At 39.5% G+C, this 5,588-nt stretch overlaps 1 long non-coding RNA gene across 1 annotated transcript; it reads left to right on the top strand.

Annotated features, from left to right (window-relative positions):
• The first annotated feature begins 233 nt into the window (after nt 1-233).
• On the top strand, nt 234-1,390 carry LOC123486345. The gene is made up of 3 exons (XR_006659356.1): nt 234-381; nt 413-513; nt 651-1,390. It is a non-coding gene; the product is annotated as an uncharacterized LOC123486345 (long non-coding RNA).
• The last annotated feature ends 4,198 nt before the right edge of the window (nt 1,391-5,588 follow it).

Genomic DNA, 5,588 nt, shown 5'->3' with positions numbered 1-5,588 from the left:
CCCAAATCAACCAATCAAGACAGTACACTACACTGTCAGTACAAGTGCCAGCTAGGGACAAAATACCTTTCAGATGGGGTGACAGACTCTCACACTGGGATGAAATAAATATCGGATCCACTCCAGCTATACAACTCAAAAGGATGAAAGATGGAACGCTCTTTTAGTCTAAAGAATGTCGGGACGTACTGATGTGTGTGTAGATCAGATCAGATCAGAATGTAGGGATGTACTGGTGTGTCAGATCAGATCAGATCAGATCAGATCAGAATGTAGGGACGTACTGGTGTGTGTGAGATCAGAATGTAGGGAGGTACTGGTGTGTGTGAGATCAGAATGTAGGGAGGTACTGGTGTGTGTGTCAGATCAGAATGTAGGGACGTACTGGTGTGTGAGATCAGAATGTAGGGAGGTACTGGTGTGTGTGTCAGATCAGAATGTAGGGACGTACTGGTGTGTGTGAGATCAGAATGTAGGGAGGTCCTGGTGTGTGTGAGATCAGAATGTAGGGACGTACTGGTGTGTGTGTCAGATCAGAATGTAGGGAGGTCTGGTGTGTGTGAGATCAGAATGTAGGGATGTACTGGTGTGTGTGTGTCAGATCAGAATGTAGGGAGGTACTGGTGTGTGTCAGATCAGAATGTAGGGAGGTACTGGTGTGTGTGAGATCAGAATGTAGGGAGGTCCTGGTGTGTGTGAGATCAGAATGTAGGGACGTACTGGTGTGTGTGTCAGATCAGAATGTAGGGAGGTACTGGTGTGTGTGTGTCAGATCAGAATGTAGGGAGGTCCTGGTGTGTGTAGATCAGAATGTAGGGAGGTCCTGGTGTGTGTGAGATCAGAATGTAGGGAGGTACTGGTGTGTGTGTGTCAGATCAGAATGTAGGGATGTACTGGTGTGTGTGAGATCAGAATGTAGGGATGTACTGGTGTGTGTGAGATCAGAATGTAGGGAGGTCCTGGTGTGTGTGAGATCAGAATGGTCTGTCTGAAGCATTACTAGTCCCAGGTCTGTCTGAAGCATTACTAGTCCCAGGTCTGTCTGAAGCATTACTAGTCCCAGGTCTGTCTGAAGCATTACTAGTCCCAGGTCTGTCTGAAGCATTACCAGTCCCAGGTCTGTCTGAAGCATTACTAGTCCCAGGTCTGTCTGAAGCATTACTAGTCCCAGGTCTGTCTGAAGCATTACCAGTCCCAGGTCTGTCTGAAGCATTACTAGTCCCAGGTCTGTCTGAAGCATTACCAGTCCCAGGTCTGTCTGAAGCATTACTAGTCCCAGGTGTGTCTGAAGCATTACCAGTCCCAGGTCTGTCTGAAGCATTACCAGTCCCAGGTCTGTCTGAAGCATTACCAGTCCCAGGTCTGTCTGAAGCATTACCAGTCCCAGGTCCCGAGTAGATGGGATGGGCTCTTTCTATCTCAACCTTGTGAGATATGGATGGGATCCATTTTAGGGATCGTTCTCTGTAGGAATTTGACGGGATCGTCAGTCTCGTCTCCTTCTTTTAAATAAATTAATCTTACATTTGAGCGACGTGAGCGGTCCTCCATTTCAGCCATCTTGAGCCGCATCTTCTCCAGTTGTGAAGAACAGTCGTTGATTTTCTGTTTGCTTTCCCTATTTTCACTCAGCAGATTGTCCAATTTAGTAGACAGATTGTCCACTTTAGTAGACAGATTGTCAGTCACATTCATCCTTCCCTCAACGTCGATTGTAAGAGCTTCAACAGCCGCTAAAGTCTCTTGATGTTTTCTATTGAGTGGTTCCACCGCCTCAGCTAACACCCGTTGTAGCATATCCTTGAGAGAGTCCTGTTGCTTGGCTAATGCCTCAGAAATGGCGTCAGCTATGAAGGCCTCGGTTTCAGTGCTGAGGGCTGTCTTCTGACGCTTAACTATAGGGGATGAAGTCGGACAAGTGCCGTTTTTCTTGCCCACCTCCTTGGGTAGTTGTTGATCAGTCATGGGTTTGTTTCTTTAAGAGTTCCTTATCGAAATAATGTAATAAAAATATGGAAAAGAGGTATTGGGTTTGCAGCGCTCTAGTGACTAGCGACCATAACGCCCGTTGGTCACGTGACCTCTCCCCCTGTACATATATTTTTGGTATACACATTGTGAACGGATCAGCTTGTCCTCTGTAGCTCAGCTGGTAGAGCACGGCGCTTGTAACGCCAAGGTAGTGGGTTCGATCCCCGGGACCACCCATACACAAAAATGTATGCACGCATGACTGTAAGTCGCTTTGGATAAAAGCGTCTGCTAAATGGCATATTATTATTTATATATATTATATTATAACACAAGCGGGAGGCATGGAAATGAACAGACTAGAGGCAGTATTGTTACTGAACGGGTTTCTGTCGCCCTAACAAAATTATTCCAATACAGGGTAACGTCCAAGGCTACAACATCAGAATAACAACAAAATAAACATCAACTAAGCGCTGAACAAAAGGCAGTGTCCCAAAACAGGACAGCAAAACAATACACGGCTCCTACTGTCTTTAGACTATCATCTACACATTATAGTCCTGTCTTTAGACTATCATCTACACATTATAGTCCTGTCTTTAGACTATCATCTACCCATTATAGTCCTGTCTTTAGACTATCATCTACACATTATAGTCCTGTCTTTAGACTATCATCTACACATTATAGTCCTGTCTTTAGACTATCATCTACACATTATACTCCTGTCTTTAGACTATCATCTACACATTATAGTCCTGTCTTTAGACTATCATCTACACATTATACTCCTGTCTTTAGACTATCATCTACACATTATAGTCCTGTCTTTAGACTATCATCTACACATTATACTCCTGTCTTTAGACTATCATCTACACATTATAGTCCTGTCTTTAGACTATCATCTACACATTATAGTCCGGTTCTTTAGACTATCATCTACACATTATAGTCCTGTCTTTTGACTATCATCTACACATTATAGTCCTGTATTTAGACTATCATCTACAAATGATAGTCCTGTCTTTAGACTATCATCTACACAGTATAGTCCTGTCTTTAGACTATCATCTACAAAATGATAGTCCTGTCTTTAGACTATCATCTACACAGTATAGTCCTGTCTTTAGACTATCATCTACAAATGATAGTCCTGTCTTTAGACTATCATCTACACAGTATAGTCCTGTCTTTTGACTATCTTCTACACATTATAATCCTGTCTTTGTGACTATCATCTACAAATGATAGTCTGTCTTTAGACTATATCATCTACACAGTATAGTCCTGTCTTTAGACTATCATCTACACATTATAGTCCTGTCTTTAGACTATAATCTACACATTATAGTCCTGTCTTTAGACTATAATCTACACATTATAGTCCTGTCTTTAGACTATCATCTTCACATTATAGTCCTGTCTTTAGACTATCATCTACACATTATAGTCCTGTCTTTAGACTATCATCTACACATTATAGTCTTTAGACTATCATCTACACATTAGTCCTGTCTTTAGACTATCATCTACACATTATAGTCCTGCCTTTAGACTATCATCTACACATTATAGTCCTGTCTTTAGACTATCATCTACACATTATAGTCCTGTCTTTAGCCTATCATCTACACATTATAGTCCTGTCTTTAGACTATCATCTGCACATTATAGTCCTGTCTTTAGACTATCATCTACACATTATAGTCCTGCCTTTAGACTATCATCTACACATTATACTCCTGTCTTTAGACTATCATCTACACATTATAGTCCTGTCTTTAGACTATCATCTACACATTATAGTCCTGTCTTTGGACTATCATCTACCCATTATAGTCCTGTCTTTAGACTATCATCTACACATTATAGTCCTGTCTTTAGACTATCATCTACACATTATAGTCCTGTCTTTAGACTATCATCTACACATTATACTCCTGTCTTTAGACTATCATCTACACATTATAGTCCTGTCTTTAGACTATCATCTACACATTATACTCCTGTCTTTAGACTATCATCTACACATTATAGTCCTGTCTTTAGACTATCATCTACACATTATACTCCTGTCTTTAGACTATCATCTACACATTATAGTCCTGTCTTTAGACTATCATCTACACATTATAGTCCGGGTCTTTAGACTATCATCTACACATTATAGTCCTGTCTTTTGACTATCATCTACACATTATAGTCCTGTATTTAGACTATCATCTACAAATGATAGTCCTGTCTTTAGACTATCATCTACACAGTATAGTCCTGTCTTTAGACTATCATCTACAAATGATAGTCCTGTCTTTAGACTATCATCTACACAGTATAGTCCTGTCTTTAGACTATCATCTACAAATGATAGTCCTGTCTTTAGACTATCATCTACACAGTATAGTCCTGTCTTTTGACTATCTTCTACACATTATAGTCCTGTCTTTAGACTATCATCTACAAATGATAGTCCTGTCTTTAGACTATCATCTACACAGTATAGTCCTGTCTTTAGACTATCATCTACACATTATAGTCCTGTCTTTAGACTATAATCTACACATTATAGTCCTGTCTTTAGACTATCATCTACACATTATAGTCCTGTCTTTAGCCTATCATCTACACATTATAGTCCTGTCTTTAGACTATCATCTGCACATTATAGTCCTGTCTTTAGACTATCATCTACACATTATAGTCCTGCTGTTAGACTATCATCTACACATTACTCTGTCTTTAGACTATCATCTACACATTATAGTCCTGTCTTTAGACTATCATCTACACATTATAGTCCTGTCTTTAGACTATCATCTACCCATTATAGTCCTGTCTTTAGCCTATCATCTACACATTATAGTCCTGTCTTTAGACTATCATCTACACATTATAGTCCTGTCTTTAGACTATCATCTACACATTATACTCCTGCCTTTAGACTATCATCTACACATTATACTCCTGTCTTTAGACTATCATCTACACATTATACTCCTGTCTTTAGACTATCATCTACACATTATAGTCCTGTCTTTAGACTATCATCTACACATTATACTCCTGTCTTTAGACTATCATCTACACATTATTGTCCTGTCTTTAGACTATCATCTACACATTATAGTCCGGTCTTTAGACTATCATCTACACATTATAGTCCGTCTTTAGACTATAATCTACACATTATAGTCCTGTCTTTAGACTATCATCTACACATTATAGTCCTGTCTTTAGACTATCATCAACACATTATAGTCCTGTCTTTAGACTATCATCTACACATTATAGTCCTGTCTTTAGACTATCATCTACAAATGATAGTCCTGTCTTTAGACTATCATCTACACAGTATAGTCCTGTCTTTAGACTATCATCTACACATGATAGTCCTGTCTTTAGACTATCATCTACACAGTATAGTCCTGTCTTTAGACTATCATCTACAAATTATAGTCCTGTCTTTAGACTATCATCTACACAGTATAGTCCTGTCTTTTGACTATCATCTACACATTATAGTCCTGTCTTTAGACTATCATCTACACATGTAGTCCTGTCTTTAGACTATCATCTACACAGTATAGTCCTGCCTTTAGACTATCATCTACACA

The sequence above is a fragment of the Coregonus clupeaformis genome, unplaced genomic scaffold (genome assembly GCF_020615455.1).
Source record: "Coregonus clupeaformis isolate EN_2021a unplaced genomic scaffold, ASM2061545v1 scaf1158, whole genome shotgun sequence".
Taxonomy (NCBI): Eukaryota; Metazoa; Chordata; class Actinopteri; order Salmoniformes; family Salmonidae; genus Coregonus; species Coregonus clupeaformis.
This window is presented reverse-complemented; position numbering and strand designations above follow the sequence as displayed.